Here is a 24242-nt window from a genome sequence, read left to right on the forward strand (position 1 = left end):
TGATGAAATGTTGTGAAATTAAAAACTTTCAGTTTCTATACTTTGCCTATACGTTCTAGAAAAGTAAATCATATAAATGCATTTCCTCCGAGCCAGCAGCAAGAGTGACATCATATAAAGGGAATGTACACAATGCTTGAAAGTGTCCTGCTGGTTTGTGTTAGCTTCCCTGGTCAGACACATCCTGTGTAGCACTAGTTAAGCTTTACCGGTTTGAAAATAGACAGATAGTCTGTCTGAGCAAAGAGCAAACCAAGAGCTCACTGTGGAGGAAAACTTCTCTGCAGCCAGCAAACAGAGCAAAGCTGTCAGGACCATTTAAAGGTGGGTGCTCAGGCACAAATGGGTCACTGCTCTTCCGGGAGAAATGTAACGCCACCTCCTCGAAAAGGCCACACTAGGGAACAGAATGAGAGAGAGGAGAGGTGAAAATTACTATAAAGAGTCTTTTAAAACGATCCACTTCAGCCAGACAAAACTTGACATACTTCCCAAACCAGATGGGTAAACTGACCTGGGAACTAAGGAGAAAGCAGGTTCTTGGGCAAGGAAGGGAAAATAAATGCTGTTATGTGTTTAGAGCAGATGGTGTGCCGTGCTCAGCCAGGCTGGATAATGGAGGCTTCTCACAAGGTTTGTTTCTTGGGGACTTTGCTGGGGCTTCTATGCAGCTTCTGTTTCACTACTGTGAGCAACAAAGACGCATATTTCTTCTTCTTAGCTGGAAGTAGTTCGTTTGTGAGGATGGATTTAAAAACCTCTCTGAGGAGGGAGCGTGGGGTGGCATTTCTTCCCTTGATACAAATTCAGCTCCTGAGGTGGTTAGTAACAGCTGCACGTGTAACTGTGGAGCTGCCATAGATGAAATGAAAATAAGCTTCAGTATTTTTTCCTTTTCTCTTCATTCTTCCTTCCTGAAGGCCAGCAGTTATACAATCCCTTCTGAAACGTGTGTGCTACAATAGTGGCTAACCTAGTTTTATTTTCATTTTGCAAGATATTGGGTGACTTAAGGCTGGACACAGCCAAAAGAAGTTTCTATCATGTCCCTTATAGTATCCCGTCTTGAATCCCTTAGAAGATTAACTTATTGAAAACATAATCTTATCCTAAATGTATAATTATTTTGACAAAATTTTGAGCGACACGGTGTTTGTGTGTCAATGGGTGATAAAGGCAACAGCATTTTTATGGCAACTTATTTAGCGTGCATTCCTTATCTCTACAGTAGCCACTTAAAACTGTGCTGATGTCCAGCTGTTGGTGATAATACAATTAGTGCTGTCATTGTAGTTGATAAATGGATGCTTTGAAAATTGAGGTCTTAAGGAAGATTGGTGAACAGAAAAGAAAAAACAACAGCAACAACTTGTATTTGGACTGTGTGTTTACTGAAAGGCCTCAAGCCTCTAGTAGGAGGTATATTGGGCAGATGGGTTGGCAGAGCCACACAGACAGCTGGTTCTGCCTGGCATACAGGTGTTTAACTTGGCTGCTTACAGATTAGCTACTAGATGCCAGAATTTTTGAGGGAATCACCTTGTTTGAGAAAAAGTGGCTCTTGTCCATTCCTTATAGCAAGTTCAGTGAGTGAGCCAGAGTGGCTATTTTCACTTCCTCCCTACTCATCTCTGACATGGTCCAAAAACCCCACTCACCTTCTGCCAGAGTCAGGTTTAGGTGGGAGAGAAAACAGTCTTTGCAGTTATGGCAGTGTGGATTTTGCCTTTTCTTGTGGTAGAACCAGAAGACGTAGCAAGAACAGACATTGGTGTTCAGTATTCTCTTTTCAGATTACAAGCTATTGTTAATGTTTTGTCATTGTTCAGAACATTTTATCTCGTTTTCAATAGATTGACAAACATTAGCCAAGCTCTGTGTGCCTTTACTTGCAAGAATGTTTTTCAGTAGTTCCAAGATGAGCTAGTCCTTGAACGTAAGTATGCTGGGATTCAGTCTGAGAAATTTTTGAGCTTTGTCCAAAAGTTAGAGTGCAGAAATAGCTGTATAATACCAGCAAAGCCAGTCTGCCGTCTTCCAAGTTGTAGTGAGCCATAAAATAAATGTACTTGATGCACTGCTGATGGATGTCATCTGAGAGTCTCCAATAATGGTGTCAGATACACATGACACTGAAATGCTCTCTCCTAGAACACTGTTTGTCAAATTCAAACCTGGTATAAATACGTTAAGAAAATTTGCCCAGAGCATAATATTGTCGCTGGTGTACTTTTCTTCTTATGATAAGTGTGTTTGCAGATACGATGATCTAAGATGGCTATGGAAGCCAAAATTTTCCTGCTGAATTTTTGCCTGGTATTCCAACCTGCCTGCCTTGTCCACCTGATTCCTTTTGCAACATCTGTCTTTCCTGCATGGAAGCAGTTCTGTGAGAGACTGAGCAACCTCACTTTTAAATTCAGATATAAATTTCTGACTGTTGTAGGAAAACAATAATCAAATGTTAATCTAACTTTTTTATCTTTAATCAAGAAAAATAAGAATATATGTAGAATGTAATATTTTGTTCTTACTCCACAACAAAAGCTGGTTTTCATAACTTTAAGTAATAAGCACTCAAAATGATATTAAAATGCTCTTCCTAATATTGTGCTTTATGAATGCAAGATGTGTAGTCAACTTCCTGAACATTGCATTTGAAATGTAATTCCTATCATCAGGATTCACTTGGTCTGCAGAGTTTGTTGCAGGCACCTGTATTTTGTGTTAAAGAAACCCATGTGAAGACTCCGGGCTTGTCAACTTCTTTTAGCGATGATTTCTGTTAGCATGGGATTGTAACAGCAGTTATATTTGGTTAACAGGTAGCCCCTAATATACATATATATGGGTTTGTGTGCATATGAATAACATAAAATGGGTATTCTGTATATACATAGAAAGCTAATTCTGCAGCAAAGTTGCTAGACATTGCAATTTACAGTAAAGCTACTGGACCGCAGTGACAGCCACTCTCTGTTTCCATCTGTACGCCTGTTGTATTTTTTTAAGGATTTTTTTATTTTGTTTTATAAGGAGGAGGTGTCAGATAACTGTAGAAGAAGGAATGTGTTTATATTTGGGATGAGCAATCCTGTTATTTCCAAGTCTGCCTTAATGCTACATGTTTTCATTACGTTCCAGAGAGATGGCAAAAAAGGGAAAGTAAAAAAAAAAATTTCAATGAAAATTCAGGCAGAGCCAAGTAAGAGTGGAAGAGTGGAATAAAAAGCGAATCAAGAGAAGCCTGTGTGTAAAGAAGCAAAGTGGGAAAATGAAAATTTTAATGCAAATAAGTGTCTGTGCCAGTCTAGTATTTAGAGACTGCTCTGTTTCAATGGAAGTTCAGTTAGTAGAAACCCAGCGTTATTAAAACTAAGAAAAGGGAGTCATTCTTTGAAAGGAGTATGAATTTAACTGATGGAAGAAACAGGTCCGCAAACTGTAGCAAGTTTTATGAACACTAAATATAGTTTGAGAGGTTTGAATTGCTCTTTTAACTCTTATGTATCTTGGTTTCTACTGTACACTTGTAAATCATGACAGTTCTCCAGACAAAATGTGTAATTTAGTGGATTCGTCCTAAAACTGCAATGCTGATTTTTTTTTTTTTAAGTGTTCTGAACATTCATATTCCTTTCTGTGTGGTATGATTGACTATAGCCGTAGCACTTAATGATGTGTCTCAAGAAACCTTGTGGCATCCCTTGACCTACTGTTATACAACCGGCCAGTAGCATTAACATATTCAGCAATGACACAGCTGAGGCATTTCAGCATCTGCCCTTATAACAGACGTGTAGCTGTAAATGAAAGACAGTATTTTGGTTGTGGTTTAGACATCCATAGTGCTTTGTCTGAGTTAATCAATGTGCTTGTATGACATGATTAGTTACAGTTATGTTGTAACTCTTTTTTTCTAGGTGTGGTAGGCGTGAAGCAATTAGGTAATAGCCTATGAATCCAGAGCAGTCATTAGAATACCATATGGAACTTGGACAGAGTGACCGTGGTATTACACAAATGTATTGGGTATTCTTGTATGGATGTATTGATTTTTGTTTAGAAATGAAATTGGAAAAACAGTACGGTGGGTCTGGACAAATGATCCCCCAGCGGAGCCGTGCCATTATAGCACAGTGGCTTTCCTCCAGCCTGAAACTGTGCAGGTGCCAGGACTCAGCAAACCAGGGGCTCAAAAGAATCAAAGGGTAATTGTCATTTGAAAGGCAAATCATAAAATGACCGGCACCTTCTTTTCGTAGGTGGCCCTGGAGACTTATCGCAGGCAAGCCCCTCAGAAGAGCAGCGTGCTGGAAAATTACACCTCCAGAGCGGGTTTGGAGGCTGGCTTCTCACCGCAGCCCTGCACCTTGCAAGCATCTGCCACAGCTGGAGCTTGTACGCTCAGCCTGAGGTAAATCATAAAAGTTTGCTCCTGAACAGTCATTTCGTTGAGTGCCTCTAAATCTGTTTTTGCAGTCACGTCAGTTCACAAGTTGACAGTCAGCTTAACTTAAAACAGAGTACAAGCTTCACTGTCCTCAGTGCTGTGAGGCTACTCTGGAAGACGTGGTGTCTGCTCCAGCTTTCCCTCCCTGGGGTACTGCAGCTCCCCATAGACCCCTAACTGGTGGCTGAATGCCACAAGTTACACTTCTGAATGTGTCATTACTGCTGTTTTACTGTAGTGACTGATTTATTATGCAAGTCTGCGGTTGTACTGTAATCAGAAATCCATGTGGCTTTGGGGAGACATGAGAGGGTAACCAACATTAGTCTAGGGTGGATTTGAACTCTGTAGGTGTCGAGTTGTCACCAAAAATATTTACCTTCCCTTTAATATGCTACACAGTAGATTACCTTCTTATTCTAAACAAACAAACAAAATATAATGAATTAAAAGACCTTGTGATATATTAAAGAAATTCAAAAGACTTAAAAGAGGGGAACAAAGGGGCAGTCATATAGAACGTGATATCTGAAACAAGAGCCAAGTTTAAAAAATGATTAGCTGTTTACTGGCCAAAGAAAACAAATCTCTGTTAGGCTTAACCTGCCTATTCCTCTCCTAAGTCTCAAATACCAACACATGGGAGTCCTATGGTGGAAATTTAGGTTTAATTCTGTTTTGTTTTACTTGGCAATTGTATTCCTCCAACCTTATTGTTTTTCAGCATTCAGTATGTTTAATTCTGCATCTCAATATAAGGTATATTATAAGAGCACAGTCAATCGGTCCTGCAAAATAATATAAACATCACTTCTCCTTATGACATGTAGCATAATTCCCAGGGACTGGCCTAGAGGAAAAGCTTCCCTTACGACATATTTTACCCATGAAGAACCCATTTCATGTCTCCACAATAGATAGATGAAAAATGTACTAAATATCAGTCATAGCTGACCGCTACAACCATAATCTTCATTCTTGATTTGGAGTCCATTGATAAATGAACTTGTGCCAATGCAGCATTTTTGTGTTTGTGCTTTTGGGGAGTAAAGTGATGCGTGGTTTAGTTTTCTCTAGAAAATAAGAACAGCCTCACAACCCGTGGGTTTATCTGGTCCAACAGCCTGTCTCCAAAACTGGAGCAGTGCAGACAAATCTGTCATGATCCCTGCAAGTGCAAAACAGCAATATCAAAAGCTGGCATAAAATCATTTTGCCATCCTATGTTCTGGGCCAATGTTAGACACACGTGGTACTGAGGAACAAAGATTGACTTTACCAACAGAGAAGGGATGCTGACAGAAGATGAGGAGGAGCATATTTTCACTAGTAGGCAGAACTCCCGTTAGTACAGGATTCCTAGTTTGTGCCTCATTGAGTAGAAGGATGTCAAGGATGGCAGAAACAACAGATCATGGCCAGTGGAGTAGATGATAAATTGCATGAAGAGTTGAAGCAGCTGGAGAAAATCCAGGCGTGCTGAGAATATAACTACTTCAGGAGCTATATGCCTGAATGTCAATGTATCTAGTGTCGGCAGCAGAGACCTGTTGGAAAAAACAGAAGTGTCAGGGAAGAGTAAGAACAGAGCAAGCAAATATGGTATTTCTGTCATGTACTCTCCTGTGTTCCAACTGTATTTCGTTAAGGGAATTTCCTGAACTTGTGATTTCTCTGTATAGGAACCTCTGAGGATTTCTTTTCCAGGTATTTGTTCAGACTCATAAAAATTGCATACATTTCTTGCATCTCTGGTATCCATTTTTGAATTACACTATTACCTCTTACATGAAGAAAATCTACGCTTTTGCTTTGAACCCGGCTTTCATGTGTTTGTGCTTGGTTTTTATGTTGAAAGAAACAGCAGTCATTCTTTATCTAACCCCTTTATGCCATTAATGATTTTGCAGCCTTCCCCTCTTTATTCTATGTGAAGATTCCCAGCCTACCTACTAATTTTTTTGTTTGAAAGCTCTTCTGAACCTTTATTCATCCTTGTTACTTTTCTCAGAACATTGACCTTTTCTAACATACTTTCTCAAGCTGAGGGCACCAGAACTGCACACAGCATTTAGGGTGTGGGTGAGCCATGGATTTATATGGTGGCAAGAAGATACTGCCTGTTTTGTTTTCTGTTCACTCCTGATTACTCTTTCTTAGGCTTTTCTATGTGACTTTATTCTAAGAGATGTGTTGTGAGTTTTCCGAAAAATAAAGTAGGAAAACTGGTGAATATTTTGGCCCTACTGTGAAAAGGTCAGATTTTAAAAAGACTTAGGTATCCTTATTCCATGTATTCTTCAGAAACTGCATAGCTTTCCTTCTGGAGTATGTAATTTCCTTAGAATCACAGGTCCAATTTTTGAGCAGGCATCTTGAGTTGAATGTGTTTCCAAGGCCTTTATAAATCTCTTAATAAAATACTGTTACCTCTCAGATGAATTCTTCCTTAAAGAAATGCCATACACATTTTAAACTTCTAGCATTACATAAAAAATTAATGTGGACTGTACATTATGCTTGGGATATTTGTGTACTTAATATTGGCTAATGTGTGGCTTATGTAGCTGTCCTTTGGCTCCCTGATGTAATAGGAAAAACAAATCTTTCAATGTGTGCATTAAATTCCACGGGATGTTTACGAATAGGAAAAAATAAATTATTCTAATCAATTCGATAGGTTTTCTTTCATAATCTCTTTGCTGCTGTGCCCTCTTGTTGAAATTATGTCTATTTCCACTTCCTGTGTAGTCTTATATTCTTTTTTTCTTGCGCCTGTTTCTCTCATAAAAAACTCATATTTATCACATTGCTTGCTTAAATTACATTGTCTTCGCTGCAGTCATTTTTAGGGCATAAACATTCAAGTTAGGTTTACCTAGATAGCTTATTTAATAGTAATAGTTTAGAGAAACAATAAGGAGTTTGGCAGGCTAATTTACTCAATTTCCACAGCAAATCACAGCTTTGACTAGACCTTGACAAACCTCGAACCAGACAATTTAGAACTGGTTTGGGGTACATCTACATTATTCTATGAAAGCTGCTATGAACGTATACTTGGATGGATTTTGTGTAGCTCTTTGAATGCCGGGCCTCTGTTTTACAGTCTTTGCATTTCTTCTGTTGTGAAAACAGAAGAAAATGAGCTAGTATATACCTTGCTCCTTCACATGCCAAGCATCTCAAATAATTTCTGTATTGTAATGACTCATTCAGTCAGAGAAACTTAATGTCCTTTACTCACACAAATGTTTTAACCATCATAATACTTTTGTGAACTAGTCGTGTTATTAACCCCCTCCCCACCTTTTTTTTTCCAGCGGAAAAGCACAGATAAAAGAGATTAGAAACCCCATTTTCAAAAACGGTCTATTTAAAAAAATGTAAAAAAATAGGAACAACATTTTGGATTTGGATGTTAGTCATTCTGCCAGTGTCACTTAGGAAATTTAGCAGTTTTGGCAACACATCTTTTGAATCTTGCTTTTCAGTTTTATTTGCACATTAAAAGTATTTGCTTCAAAATGAAAATAAAAGTACATTTTACTTCTCTAAGAGTCAGTTCTACCAAGAATAAATACTACAATACTGAATTCAGCATGGTTGTAAAGCTGTGCTCCAGCAGTTTATTTAATAGTGATGTTATTTATAGAAAGCTCCTTCACGTGATGTTGTTGCCAGTAACACAGATGTCTCTTGAATGCACTCTGTTTTAAATAAAGGTGAAAGGCTAAGGAAAATAGAAAAAGAACCCACCTTTAATATTTGAATTCAACAATAACAAGCAGGGTGTGGCCACTCTGAAAGCGTGGCTTGTCGAATGCTTGGGAGAAGGGAAGGGTGGGAAAGCTCTCTGCTTACCAGTTCCACAGTCTTGTTAGCAAAAACACATCTGACACCAGTGATTGTGGCCTGAGAGATACAGGGAGAACGGGTGGTGCTTGCAGTCATTACAATAAATAGAGTGTGTCACCTAGTACTTGGCATGTGGCCATGCAATGAGCATTTTTAGGGGTGTTAATGTACTTAATGTTTGAGAAGTTGTGAATGAAAACTTGAGAATTGTTGCCTGCCTATTTTAAAGGAAAAAAAAAAAATTAGTTACCTTCTTTGGACTGCTTTTCTTTTCCCCCAAAGAGACTGTAAGGCTCTTCACATAAAGCTTATCCTGAAAATTTCTTCATGCTTAATTCACTGTAATTAAACTGGATGCTGTGATATTTTCAGCATTTTAGATGAGACTTACAAGCTGCTATTTACAAAAAAAAAAAAAAAGAAAAAAAAAGCCTTTTCCCATTTGACAGTGGTTTGGTAGTGAATGAAATTCACAGGAATGTGGGTAGATCAGAGACAGAAAAAAGTACATTTTACACATGGATAGTCGTCCTTGCAATACCAGGAAATTTTCATTATTTTTTGTTTATTTGATTGAATGAAAAGTGATGACCTAAAGTTTCCGTGAACCAAAATTTTAAGGCTTAAGTAATATATATTTACCTGAAATCAACATAGTGGAAGCTAGAGGCATCCTAAGCCTGGAAAAAAATCACGTATAGATCCACCCAGAATAGACTTCCAGTAACCCACAATCACCCAGAACTCGCTCTCCAACATATGAGGTCACCTGGAACAGGCACTTAGTTTTTTGAATTCTCCTTTTATTGGGGTTATTCATTTAGTTCTGATTCAAGAGGAGTTAGAGCCTAAGAAAAAGTTTTAGTGTTGTATAAAACCACAACCAATGTGCTTTGCTATTCCAAAAGACTCTACCAAATAACTTCCACTCCATCTTATCCGTGAAGAATTTTATTCTGAGAAAAGGGAGTATTTTTCTGAGTGTGTAGCATGGTTGAGTGTCTGCCATAAAACAGACTGTTCACCTCTCCAAAAATGATACAAGCAGGTTGTAGTGAGCCTAGTATCTAGACAGATTTTGTCTGGGCTCATTCAGCACATGGAAAAAATATTTCATCTCATTTCTGCACAAACTGACACCACAAAGCCATTCCCATTTATTTTCCTGACACATTGTTGTGTTGTTCAATACTGTATGTAATTTCCCCTGACTTTGGAACAAAGTGGTAGGATTGAATGAAACTCTGACATTTCTGTAGTTACAAGGAAAAATGAGATCATAAAATACAAAGTTAACTACCAAATAATGATTGGGGTCTCTGTACAGCAACATCAAGCATATCTGAAGTAAAAAGCTTTAAGTTTTGCTAGCCAGATACTATGCAGATATTTCTGTTGCTTTCTATAACCTTGTACAGGCACTACCAAAAAAAAAAAAAATCACCACCAACAAATTCGCACCTAGTCCTGGGCTGTCAACTTGAGAAAATTACCAGTGCTGCAAATGGCACAAATAAGACTACTTCCCCATCTGTGTCCTCTTCTAATCACAGTAGAAAAATATCAAACTCCTTTGTAGACAAAAGCAGCACTAAGAAACTTGCAAGGAAACTAAGCATTACAATTTCTTGTTCCTGCAGAACCCAATAGTGGAAAAGTAAATCTGCAACAAGCTTAGAGAAGCTTGTAGCAGTTCAGGGCTGAATGTTAAGTGCAGAGGTGAAAGACCTGTGGAGCAACTGGTGTCTTAGGAGCCAGGCTTTACTTGAACAAGAACAAACCTGGTTTGGAGTTCCATATTAGTTGAGCTATGAAGGTAAAAGAAAAAGTTGCATTTCAAAAATGTTTAAAAGGTACAAAAAGCTTGACTCGCAACTATTTGTTGTCTCTTCAGTCCATCACAGTTGGGAATCAAAATTTTTTACACTGATCCAACAAATTATGTTTGCTTATCAGTTTGTTCAAATTGCTGCATAAGCAACAGCTGAGGAAAGAAGTAGAGACACATCTGAACAAAAATATAAATCAATGATGGGAAAATTCAGGAAATGCAGTGATGTAAAGGTAAAATGAGGTAAAATGAAAGCAGAAAAAACTGCAAACAGAAGCAAGTCCGTCATTTATGTGGGACCACCCGGGCTCCCCCTTCAAATGGAGTCTACTTTGAAGGTGTTAGCAGAATAATTATTTATTTGAAGACTATAGCTCTTATTCTTATTAAGGACTAACTGCAAAGACTTCACAGTTCCCCTTGAATTTACAGCTAGCAAATCAAAGGTAGCTCATCTGAACTGGGACAGCCGCTTGTGTGCAACTGAGTCAGACGAGTGGCATGGAATAACAGCCTTTCTCTTATGCCTTTTATTATCTTTTGTCCACCAAGACTTCTGCAGATGCTCAGGCATCGGGGCCTTAAAATTTATTTCTATGAATGAGTGCTTTAGTAAAATGTGATCACTTGAATAGTCCTAGAAAGTTAATGCAAAAGCAAGAGGAGATAGATAATCTGTGGTAACTGAAATCTAAACTGTCAGTAACTGACCATGAGTTACTTGTAAGTCACAGTACGTTGGGGTGCAACCCATGGACCTTGGGAGATCTGAGTTTAGTTTCCTGCTCTGACACAGACTTCACTCTCTGAAGCTGGGTAAATCGTCTAATCTCTTTTGCCCGTCTCTGCCCTTTTGCTGCTGTTGTCTCTTCCGACTAGAGCCTACTAAAAGGTGACAGTCTGTCACTACAGCACCTAAGCTCCATGCAGCCTGATTAGAGATGGGCCCCCTTGCACACTGTCATTTGAAAAATGCCATAACACTGCTCATAAATAATAATGTTTTACAATAGCCCTTTTCTTCAGCTCCCGAGAAAAGGACACAACGCACTGAGTTAAAGAAACAACTCTCACCTGGTAATGTTAAGGATGCTCTGAACTGCTCTGAACACCACAGAAGTCAGAAGTTGTAAAATCCCAGCAAGTTGGTGTGATTTTAACACAGGTTTAGGCCTGAGCTTGAAAATATTTCTTCTAGAGAGAGTTCCTTTGAAAAATTAAGGTGTGAAATGTACTTCTCAAAATGATTGTGGGTCTTTCAGGGTTTCTGGTTTTATTCCCATATTTATTGGTGCCTTTCGGCTTGCTAATGCCTTTTTTGCTTGAAATAGCAACTTAAAAATGGGAGGAAAAAAATCTGCTATTGCAAGTATATTAATGCAAGGCGATTCATTGCATGTGCACTGCAAAATGACAGCAGTGACTCCGTGACCTGTCCACACTCGGGGAGCCTTTTCTGTCAAATACTTACGGTATGACTGGATACATGCTCAAACTAAGATCTTTGTTTAGTAAATACTGAATATTCCCCTAGTCCTTTATATCCTGTCGTCATTTCCTTTGTACAGCTTGCAGCTGTAGTTTCAAGCCAATGTGCAGAGTTAGCTGGGTAGGCAGAGTTTCATAGTGTGTTTAACCGTGTAACTGAGATCTTTTCGCATGGTTTTTCCTCTCAAAGTTCTTGCAGCTCTGTAGCCTATACCAACATCATCTCTGGGAAAGCTGTAATCAGTGGATTTGTTCATTATCTATTTCAGAAGTATGAATATACTGTAATATATATATACATACATATATGTATAAAAGTAGGGAACTTGGTTGTCATGTAGTCATAGTTTGTGGTTTTGGAAAGCCACAGGCTCCAGGGTGGAGATAGCCATTGTATTACATTAGCTATTTTCTCACAGTCTAAGCAGCAGCAGCTCAAAACACTGTGGTCCAGACAGCAAAATACCCAACAAAGAAGCAGTTCCCTCTTGTAGGCCCACGTGTCTCACCGGGCCTCTGAAAAGGGGTGGTGGAAAGGGGATGCTGGCAAGCTCACGAGTGCCCCGTGCATAGGGCAGAAATGGGAATGGGGAAGGGGAGAAACTGTGCGGTGGTGAAGCCGTGTGATAGGGAACGTGAGCTGGGTGAGACAAGTGGGGTAGGAGGACAGCTTACCTTGGGTCTTCACAGGACTTGCTCCACCGTAATGCCTGTGTGTATTGGCTTTCAGTGGCAAGGGGGAAACGAGCAATATTGCAGAGAGCTTCTGGCAGTTTTGAGTCATGGGCAGAGCACACGGGTTTGGGATTGAATTTTTCCTTTTTTTTTCCCTCCAATTAATATGGAAATGGAAATAATCACTGTGAATATTTTCCTTTTATATTGTCCTCTTCCTGTATGATTCTGCTGTCTGTGTTGACTATGCAAGTGATTAACACCAAGCTAGAGTTAATTAATTGTATAATAAACATCGGTGTCAGGGCTGCTGCCCCTCTCAGTTCTCACTCTGCGTAAGCTCCGTTGATGGGCTTTGGTTGTGTAGGAAGGGAGTTTGGGTATGTTCATTAGGAGACGTATTGAAACAGTGAGCCCCATTCAGGTATGGGCAACTCTTCCATGGGAATGTGATTACGCTCTGTAATGTAGGGGCTGAAGACAAGTCATTATTTTCCCCTTTTCTGCCTTGCAGGATGTATATGTGCTTCAAAGCCACAACGTGAAACCTGCAAATTTTGGAAGCACTCAAACTCAGCACCTCCTGGGAGTTATTCTATAAAGGATGCCAGAAAGGCCACAGAAAAATAAATTTACTTGAGGTAGGATTCATGCTCAGTTCTCTGAAAAAATGACTCTCAGCTTAAGCACAGTAATCCTGGACAGGTAATGATCAGTAAGCAGCATCCCATTTTCCACGCTTACCACCTGGACTGATGCATTGGTGGCCTTGTTCATGTCTTGTGTCAGATATTTGCTCAGGCCATGGCCTGTGGTTGATGCCTCCTGCCCTGCACTAGCAGAGAAGGCGGTTGAGACCCAGTACTTTTGCTAACAGGGTGTGTCAGCCTCCCAGAGACGGTTTTTCCAGCGTTAAGACAATGGAATAGCGCAAGCTTTCAGGAACATGGAAGCCAGAGCCTCTCTCTGAAATAGAAATTATTCTTTTGACAAGGTAGCAGAAGAAAGCTGATAAATCATGTTATCACACTGAAGGAAGCAATAAATTTGCAGTGTCCAGAATATCAAACCAATGATTAGCTCATTCAATTTCAAATTAACCTCATTAAATTTTGTAAATGTAAAACCTCTTTTGAAAAATGACTTCAAAACTGAACCTTACTCTAGAGAAATGGCTGGAATTCGACCTCTTTCTAATAGCTTTAATTTTTTCCCTTTTACTCTAACATATTATGATGGCGCCAATAAATACAATAAGCTGTGTCTTCTGCCAAAATACTTCATAAAGTGTTATCTGTCTTCCACAGGAATGGGGAGGGGAGACCTGCTAGTTTACAAATTAAGTGAATTAAAAAAATGAGATTATATAGAACATGTATTTCAGGATTAGACAATCTCAGAGGCCATGTTCAGAATTAAAAATGTTTTTTATTGGACTTTCATGCAAAACGGTTCTTGCCAATTCATTTACACCACTAATTATCTTGCAGAAATAAAAGTGCTTCATGAAGGCTTGGATCCTGGATCCTAGCCTGCAGCTTCACAGTCATTTCTGCTCGCGGGAATTTTAACACGATATTCCCCCAGGTGCTACAATCGGGTCAACAGCTCTCCTGGGAGCTCGAGCATAGACACAGCTCCGTGGGAGTCAGACAGCTTTAGCGCTGCTCACAGCAGATGCCATCCAGTGAACATGAAAGGAACATATATTTATTATCTCCAGACAGACTACAGAGCAGGAGCAGCTCTGTATAATGGCTTTCCTGCTTCACAGTTCCCCAGGGTTGTTGCTCAGCTGGAAGAACGGACAGGTAAGTCAGCAGTCTGCCTCTGTCCTTAAGGTGCTGGTGTCCTCTACACTATCTGGGCAAAAAAAAGCTAAGCTGTTCGCATTCAGCTTCATGATATGAGAGGGTGAACATACTTCACTGCTATTTCCAGAATTAAACATTGTCAGTGTAGCAAGGCTAGCTCTAACAGCACAGATTTTTTTTTTTTTTGGGGGGTGGGGTGGGGTGGGATTTTTTTCTTTTGTTTCTGAAAACACTGCAGAGGACTCTTTCTGTTATCTGGCTCTCCCACCTGTTCCAGCTGCGCTCGCAGAGTTGTGTTTAGTTTGCAAGGTTCAAGGTTAGCCTGAGGTTGGGCTCAGACCATGGCCAAGAAATGTAAACATGTAAGAGGCATGTGGTATGAACACACTTGGGAAATGACATATGGTGTTCTTCCTCCTCCCCATCCTTGCTAGTGAAAGGCCACTGATATTTTTGCAACGAACCCTCTAGGAAAGAACAGATAGCACCAAGAGAAAACTGCAGCAGAACAAGGCTGAAGCTCAGATGAGAGTTTACCCCTTGTCTGAAATGCTTAATCATGCAAAGTGATTTAGGGACTGGTGTCTGTGGACTCACTGTTTCTGCCTGTCTCACATGAGCCGTGGTAAGGAAGTCATGTCAATCATTTCAGGTGCATCCAGGCTGCTTTAACCTGTTTCCAGTGGCTCCTGGGTATGTCTGCGTGGCATAGTGGAGATACCTGCTCTGGCTCCAGGCAAGTTTTCTCCAGAGCCAGGAGCAACACAGCTGTGTCGTTTTGGTGCTTTGCATAAAGGTCATTGTAGTGCTGGTATATCTGCATGGCTGTGCTTGGGGCTGCGCAGCTCTACCGCCTTGTTTAGGCAAATGGGGATAACTCTTGTACAGCTCTGCCTTTTGCAGCACAAAGCTTTTCTCTCCTCACGTACTCTAAGGATTTCTCCTAACTTCAGTTTCTGCAATCGCTTCAGCTAATTGCTGTCTTTTGTTTCAGCAGGTGATGAACCCACCACAGAAATCAGCCCCCGCTGTTGCTAGCTGTGCTGAACTCCTGCCACACAGTTGGAAGAGCTGGAGATCTCCAAATCAGTTTCTGATAAAGGGGACTAACATCCTACACCAAGGTATGGTGCAATACTCATGTTCTTGCTCTAGAGGCCCTATTCTGAAAGCCCACCACCATGCAGGATTGCCATGCGTTTACCGGGAATGGCTGCCCTCCATCTTCTTCTCCCCAGGTACCCTGACTGACCCAGAACTTTCTCCTTTCCATCCTACCATTTTCCAGACAGTGTGAACCCTCCACCAATTAGTATGTTGCATGGGCTCCAAAAAGGACAAGAGATAAATGCTTCAAATCTACTAGAAGTATAAATGCACAAAAGGCTTAAATTTTTGTAAACCTTCCTTGAATTCAGCTAGAGTTGTATTGCAGTGCCCAATTTCCCCAGGCAGTTGGCTTACTTAAGTGTCTTGATTCCATAACCAGGTCTCCTGGGCAGCACGTGACTGGCTGGAAGGCACCCCCACCTTTGAATTTTTCCTTGAAGAGCTGGGCACCTCTCTGTAAGTTCTGAAAGTTTAAATTGTTCGCTATTTTTGATTTGGTTTCTCTTGCCTGAAAATTCCCCTGGTAAAAACAGTGTCTGCTCTCAGCTCCTTTCTTGATTCCCCAAATGTAATGGGGACACACGGGCCATACATTGCTCCCAGCTTTCCTCCGTACATTTGCATTGTATTTTTGCCACCCTGGGTAAATCTCAAGGCTGACCTACAGCCACCTAAGTTAAGGTTATCATTTCTGCTTGTAGTCAGAGTGTGTCCAACATAAAGCTCACCCACTTTTTTCCCTTCATTCTGCTCTCTTTTTCTTTTATTTTCACACTTTCTTCAGGTACAGCATTGAGAGAAACCAGTTTCAATGTTGAAGTGGACTTAAACAGTCTGCATTTGGTCTCACCCCAACTCTGCATTTCTGTTTCCTGAGCTGTGATCCTACAACTGCTGTGGGGGCTCACACCAGAAGCAGAAGCACTGATGTGATACAACAGCTATACAGCTGGGGATGGGGGAAAGAAGAGTGCAGAGAAATGTGTTAAATTGGCTTTGTCTCACACACCTTTTCTCCAGTAGAGTGGAAAGAAGAGTGTACTTGTACTACTGGAGCATGCAGGACAGAAAATGAGCAGCATGTCAGGTTAAACCAATTACAGTTCTGAATAGTACGGATGATGTGTTAACGGGGCTTCTCAGACGAGTGACTTGGCCTCTGCCTGCTCGTGGGGATGCTGGGTGGTATAATGACAGAATTTTCACATGGCCAGAATTTCATTACATCATTTGCTAGTATATAGCATATCACAAGGGAATTTTACTTTATTTAACATAGTAACAATGAACAGCTGTCTGCATTACAGCCCTCTGTGTCAGTGAGGATACAGTCAAAATATATTAGTCTACTTTAAAACATTCAAATTACATTTTTGTAGGTTGGCCAGTATGCACTGTGAATGAGCAAAACAAGGAAAAGACAATTCAATAGTGGAAATAAAATGTCAAACATAATGAGAGCCTGAGCACTATGCAGCAGAAATGTTGGCATGAAAGGTGTTAGAGGGATTTAACCTACTTAAGGGACATAGCTTATAAAGGCATCTAGTTTCCAAGACTGCTCTGTTGCCTAGCAGGACTTTAAGCCAGGAGTTTTATATGATACGCTGTTTATATCACTATTCTGATAAAATTAGGGTTTGACTTGCTTGAAAATTCCAGTGTTAAAAATGTCAGTTATTAGCTCCTTTTGTGCCTCTGTGAGTTTAGTAGGGACATTTGATCATTCCTAGCTACTGACACTGCCTGGTCTATTAGGATGGTGTCTGTACCACCTTCCCTTCCCCTCCAGCCATACCAGTGAACAATATTCTCCACCAGTTTTGGTACGTATAACAGAGAAGTCTAGGACCATCTGCACACCAGCACTGTGTGGTCTGTCATAGAAGCTAACACGCAGTTACAGCCTCTGTAATGGTTAACAGACTCTGCTCCATTAGCCTCTACTTTCTCATTTATTCCTGTCTGGCCTTCGTCAAGTCTCCTAATTTTTATGAATCTCAGTTCACCAACAAGAGAATTAGGTTTAAGCACGATTTACTTGTGTGTTTTGACAGATGGATAGAGTGCTGTAGTCTATTCCATAGCAATATAAATACCCTGCGCAAACTCTTATTCTCATGGGATTTTTAGTGAAGTTTACTGAAGCGTATACAGAATGATACAAGTTTATAACAGGAAGAAGAGGACTTCGATGTCACTTCTTGCCAGTCTGTGGTATTACCCACCGACCTTTCCAGAGCACTTTGCAAATGTAGTTTTACAAGCTGAAAAGGACACTGTGTTCCCACAGTTTCTATAAAAGATCATTCTGTGATATTAAACTACAGGATTGACAGGAAGCTTTCGCTGATGTTTGGCCTGATTTTTTTCTTAAATACTCATTTTTATACCTTGGCATTTATATTTTCCTAATAGCCAGTAGAATAACACTGTCATTAGCTTTTCTTGCCATTAGGCACAAGGAGATGTATTCAGCCTGCTCAGTCTTAGAGTAGTTGATTTCTTTGGGCATCAGTCGTTTGCACTGCTTTTCTCAGAACATCCTCTGGCTCACCTGTTGTTCTGCTTTGGCGATGAATGGCCAGAACTAATTGGCCTTACCAACCTCTGAATAAGCAAACAAATTGGAGTCTTGTTAGACAATTAAATGTAACTTAGTTAAACGCCCAGATGGGGATTCAAAACTGAGATTTAAAAGAAAGAAAAAGGAAATGGCAATAATAATGTTGGGGTACCACTTTCAAAGAATGTTTTCAAAAAGATGTCCCAATTTAAGGTTGTACTTTGCAATTAGAAAAGAGTCTGAACAACATTTTACAGATTTTTTTTTTCCTTTAGAAAACGATTTTGTGATCTGTGAAAGACAGTGAGGGGGAAATGTTGCCCTTAGCCCCAGCTGAAGTGAATCAAAATCCATTTATACAGGGCCTCTGAAAGAAATGTAGAGGGACTGATATCTCATGTCTTACAGTCACTGATGGAGAAAGTGACGACTGAAGGTTGTAAGGATGGGTGAAATTTCCCCAGTGCAGAGTCCCTGCTGCTTTGCTCCGTAACAGAGAAATGTACTTCTGGATACCATGAAATGCAGAGTCCTGCCTGCTGTCAGCAAGAAAACCGCATTCTTGCCTTTCAAACAAGAGACACTGAAATGCAAAGCTGCTATTCTTAAGCACAGAGAGGTGTTAAAATGGTTTATCTAGCTAATAAAAAAGTGACTGGACTCTGTGTGAAGGAAGGTGCTTTCTACCTGTGGCTTCCCAGCTGATGAGGCATGCAGTAGGAAATGCATGGGGTGCTTATTAAAGGAGGGAGGAAAATGGTAAGTTCACAGTGCTGGGGCTCCTGACTGGGGCGAGTGAATTAGAATGAGACAGATGCAGAACTTCATGTTGGCTCCAACATCTCGAATGACAACCACACAGAAAACACAAATGTAATAAAAATTGTATTGTCTTTGGAATAACGGAGAGAGAAATTTATTATGTTTGTGTGACAACAAATGATGTGATTAAGACTGCACTATAATAGTAATTGTGATGATAGCTATTTTAAGGAACTTACACTTTTTGACAAATTCTCCTTTTAAGCTTTCTTGATTGCTTCAATAGCTGATAAAGAGAGTCATTCACAAGCCTTTTTTTAAGCTTGTTTAAAAAAAAAAAATCTGTAGGAAATTAAATAAAACACATATCCTCATTCCAGGTTGCATCTTTTAACAAAAACAGGTTAAGAAATGTCATAGTAGGATTCAATGGAAACAGTTTTTCCCATGTACCAATTTCTATGTCTTCTTTATTTAAAGGCTACTTTAACACAGCTTTACCTAATATTAAGCATCTTGAACATCCCTAAATGTTCCAGCACTGGAATATTAGCACGTGCATTGCTTGATAATTCCGTTTTTAACAATTCAGCACTGTCTTTGTATTAAGCCTTTGATGTTGCATAATACTTAAGAAAGTTGTTCATTCTTCAGCATTTGCTTCCTTTTTTTGTTTTGTTTTTGTTTTTGTTTTTGTTTTTGTTTTTTTTTTGCTAGATATCCATGAAGTTAAGCATGTGCTTAATTGATGTGTTGACTCAGTGCCTGAGACAGTTTATCTGCAGTGTTCCTGTAAAATGCAGCGCCATGTAATGGGCATTTCAGCGCTCACCAAGAGCTGATGCCGGCTGGGCTGGCATATCTGCCGGGAGGATATGCAGTAGTTAACAGCTGTGGTGTTAATGCTCTGCTCTGCAAGTAAAACATTTAATAAACCAGGCTGTCTTTAGCCTTCATGTTTTCATTGCAGCTATTTTCCAGACACCAAAAGTTTAATTTATTTTTTAAAAGAGACACCACAAGTATAAACTATAGCATATCTGTTTATTATTTGTAGACGTTGTATGTTTCATTGCTGAAGAGCAGCATCAAGTCTTTACACGGGATGTTGAATTTAGTGCTGCTAGGGGAAAATGATCCATCTTCCCTACGCAGAAAGCATTACGTCATGAAGGGATGGAAACAAAGAGCTCTGAGGGACTAGGATAGGCAAACTTCCCTCCTTTTACAGGAAATGGGTGAAGCCTTGCTTGAAATTATTATTCAGACGTTTTGTGCTGTGAAGGAAATGTCTCCTGATAGCACAAGCTATTGGTTTCCTGTTGTGAACTAACAGTTTTGGCATAACCAAGAATGGACAGGAAGGGCAAATGATTGGGGGTCAGCTGAAGAACTTGTTTTAATGAAAAGACCAGCCCAAGAAAGTGGGAAGAAATTTACCCTGGAAAAAAAAAAAAAAAGAAAAAAAAAATTAAAGGGGGGAGGGAGGAAGAAAGGGATCAGTTGTCAATTGCTAGGGTCTCCTCATGGAAGTAAATAATAACAAAAAAAAATCCACATCAAGGTTTAGCAGGGCTAGCAGAAAGCAGGGGATGCTGTTGTTGCACAGGAAGTATCACGGGGGGAGAAAGCCCTTTGTATCCTACCTAATTAAGAGCCTGATTCAACAAATATATATCCGGCTTCTACACTGAGGAAAGCAATTTTTGGAAGTTTTCACAGATGTGGAACTTTTTTTCAAGCGGGACCTTATAACAGAGGCACTTCCAAGTGCTATTTTTCAACCCTGCTGTATAAATAGCACTGCCATCAGGTCCCTGAAACCGCCTTAGCGCCAGGCCCTCCGACTGCCTGCCTTCCCTTTGAAGCAAAAGCAGGCAAAGGGAAGGGGCACGTGTTATATTTTCCCACCTCAGACCTTCTTCCCAGCCCACTGCAAGAGCAGAAAGGAGAGGGCTTCCCCTTGGCTTTTCCTGAGGCCGCCGGGGATCTGTTCACCTTCACGAGCTTGCTAACGCAGCGCCCGGGCTGCCCTCACATTGCTGTCCGAGTCATTTTTAACATAGAATTTTGTGTTACGTGCTCTTGGTAGCAACCACTTTCACTGCAAAGATCATTTTGATTGTGTGGAAATTCAGGTTGTAGAAAACGGCCGCCTATTGCTGAAAACAAAACACAAAAAGAGTCAGTCAGTGTTTTCCTACTCCTAAAAGGCCTTCCGTGAAGTGTTTTTTATGATGCCAAACCCATAATGGTTTGTAAAACTGTGCCTGGATTTCTCCTTGGATTTAATTTAGATGGAATTTTAAAATCCATGTACAACAACATTTCTGCTTTCTACTCTTAGAAAAATACAAACTTCAGTCATATTTGAATCACACTTTCTTTTAACATATCCTTTTAAATATTTTTGTTTCCATTTAGGCCTGCCAACATTTCCATGGAAACCCCCAAAAATAAAGACTTTCCCAGCCTTGTGAGAGCACACCTGCAAGAGCAAGAATTGCAGTGAGCCTGTTGCCTGTCCAAAGTGAATCTCCTTCGTTATTGGTGTCACCTAAGGACATTTTTTGTGGTTGGTATGATTTTTTATCTCAAAATTTATTGAAAGCATTAACTTAGAATTTATACAGTTTGAAATCTTGCCAGGGAGCAGTAACAAAAGTCTGTTGTTATCCAATAGCTCTCTTTTTAATATACTATCTCAGTTTCAAGGAAAAAAAAATGCTTTACAGATTGTAGTGTTGAGATTGGAAGTCCTGAAAAAACAAGATGAAATAGGCACTCACCTCAGTGAGACAAACACATGTACAATGAAGTCCCAATAAGCTGTCTTAAGAGAAATCTTTCCACTGGCTTCAGGAGGATTTGTATCAGAATTACAAAGACAACTGAAATAATTCATCTGTTTCTTCCTAGTAGAAAGGTGCAGCATGTTTACTATTGAACAGCTGGCTACTGTGAAACCTGATGTTTAGACTTTTCAACATTGCTGATGTTAGACACGCACACACACACATATATATTAGAGAGCTAAATTTAAAGCAGTCTGATCTGTAATTTTATAATTGCAACTAATTCTGTGTGGTTTTCCACTTAAAAATATTAATATAGACAATTAAAATGGCTTCACTTGGATTTTTTTTTTTCAACCAGAAGGCAGCTATGATAGTAGAACTGAATTCAGACAGTCTGGCAATACATAAGAACGATATGTCAAGAACGATATTTAAATTTCTTACATAAAAAAAAAAAAACTCAAGCTGACAAGATTTTTTTTTTGGAGCCTACTGTCATTTTTAACTATATGAATTATATATCCTGTTTGCTAAATTGTTAAATTTCCTGTATGTGAAGGCTTTTGATTTGTATGCATTTCTGCAGTGAGGTGTCAATTTGACAGCAAGTCTGCGTCAGTAATGAGCACCACTGGGAAAACAGAGACTTTGCTGGTTCTTTTTACTAAGGAAAGACTTACCATAGATCCCAAACCTAATGAAAAATTGAACTTTAAATACTGCTAAAAATACACCTTTATGTTACTAACGGTAATACGGAAAAATCTCCTACATATCTTTTTGATTTTTTAAACATACCAAAAAAATTAATTTAAATGCATTCAGGTCTCACCTAGGTTTGCTTTTCACCACGGCTTTATAACTCTGTGGCAGAATTGTTAGCCAACACAGACAGACCTCAGAAATGCTAACTATAGCATATATGTCATATCAAATGATCCTGTTGTAATTAATAGGATGTTCTGTGAAATTCCATGCTATTCCACATGAACATGAGTATCAGCTCTCACGTCTCAAGGACTATGAAAGAATGAAAGGAAAGAGCAAACTCAGACCTCAAGCAAAGTGTTTTCGCTATGGAACTGAGTCTGAAGGGAGGGAGATTCATTCACAGAACATGGAAACTGTATGTGACAAACAAGTGTCATGACTGTTGCAACATCTCAGACTACAATCTCATCAGAATATATATTTTGCAGGACTGGAGCTTCCTGTTGTACATGTGAAAAAAAAAATCAAAGAAGTAGCCTGGTGTTTATAAGAAGAAACCTTCACAGAACGGCACAGGTACTGTTGACACTGGTCATTCACACAGAGACAGCTCCCTCCCACTGTTAACAAAATCCCTGCCCTAATCACAGTGTTTAATTACTTTTTGCAGAACTTACCAGCTTTAACTAAAGCATTATCAAAGTTCCAAATATTTGCAGTCAATAACGTTTCCATGTCACAAGAGAAACTTTTTGCTAACAAATGCTGATTCAAATGTCGTGTATTCCTACTGCTTCGGTTTTTGCTCTAGGCTAAGTAGATGACTATTTAGTGCTGCTACGAAGCTGTCAAATTACTTCCACTGATCATCAAAGAGCCAGTTGTGTATGAGCAATAGGTGGGGAGTATTCCTGTGCATGCATTTGTGCTCAAAATGACCGTTAACGTTTTGTTGCATATTCATTGATACCCGTTAAGATGGATTGGTGTTGCAGATGGGAGTTAAAAGTTGAATGCCCCTGTGAAGGTGGGTGGGAATCTCAGTAGCAATAAGATTAAACTGGAGAAGGGTTATAAGTGTTCTGAGTTCTTCGGTGACAAATAACATGGAAACTGCAGATAGCTGAAATGCACAGGAATTCTCGCGCAGGGTCAGTTTTTCAGGAATGAAGTGGAGAAATTAAACTAATTGTAGAGAAAGTTGTAAACTGGCGTAGATTTAAGCTCAGTCATCATAAAATTGTTCCTGTTCCTTTGGCTACATGCTCTGCGTGAGTGTTAAAATCACCTCTTTCGTTTGTGTGTGCTTTCTGGAAGTGATGAGATGAAAACAGCATACTACTACTTCAATTCAATAGGGAATGATTGGAACTGAAAAGCATTAATTTGTTTGGCGTGAATCATTCTGCAGTATGTTTCAGTTCCATTCCGAAGGGGAGGTTTGTTTGTCCTTTAAAGGCTTACTTAAACAGGAGAGGAAGCGAGAACGAGCCCCTGGCAGCTTTACTTTGCTAATGCAGCTGATGCGTGCCTCACTTCATACTGCTGACGTATTGCTAAAGGACATCTAGGATAGTTTCAGCTATTCCAGTTTTACTGTTACTACATCAAGCTTTTGCCACTGGTTCCCATGACTTTTGGCAGTGTGAACAGATATTAATATTGAAATATGAGTGTCAAAGAGAAGGTTACAAATAAAGAAAGGTGATGGGTTTTGCTGTAATGTCAGTGTCTATTGGTTCTACCTTGCCAGTAGTTTTTCAATGATCTGGACGTTAAATAGTTTTGTTTAAAAAATAAAGCAGATGCTATATGGTGAAAGATGTCTCTTGAAGAGGATTGATACAATGTGGAGAGGATAACTTAATATTATGGTAACCACTTGGATTTGATTTTATCTACATTATTAAATAGTGCCACATTAAGGACAACTTTCAGAAAAAAACCTCAAAAGTTGTAGTTCCTACAAATGTGAAAAGAAATACCAGAACAACGTTAGCTATTCATTTCTCTCGCTGCCTCTCTAAGCTTAATTCTGCCTCTTAATCTCCTCCTTAAAAGACATGTTGAGAAGAAGAAGCTTCATTTTTTCTATGTGTATTGCATTTCCTTCACCTGCTCCTTGCTCTGAATTTCCTACATTAACTTGGTTTGTCAGTGTGAACTAATGATAAAC

At 39.6% G+C, this 24242-nt stretch overlaps 1 long non-coding RNA gene across 1 annotated transcript in view; it reads left to right on the top strand.

The window, feature by feature from the left end:
• The window catches only part of LOC308200905, a 43569-nt gene that overhangs the window by 11329 nt on the left and 7998 nt on the right, over positions 1-24242 (top strand). The window contains exons 4-10 of the long non-coding RNA XR_013955907.1: positions 4266-4417; positions 12820-12946; positions 13893-14116; positions 15117-15243; positions 15609-15685; positions 20982-21132; positions 22555-22642. This is a non-coding gene — a long non-coding RNA (uncharacterized lncRNA). The remainder of the gene's footprint in view (positions 1-4265; positions 4418-12819; positions 12947-13892; positions 14117-15116; positions 15244-15608; positions 15686-20981; positions 21133-22554; positions 22643-24242) is intronic.

The sequence above is a fragment of the Anser brachyrhynchus genome (genome assembly GCF_964034855.1).
Source record: "Anser brachyrhynchus genome assembly, chromosome: 11".
NCBI classification, from domain to species: Eukaryota; Metazoa; Chordata; class Aves; order Anseriformes; family Anatidae; genus Anser; species Anser brachyrhynchus.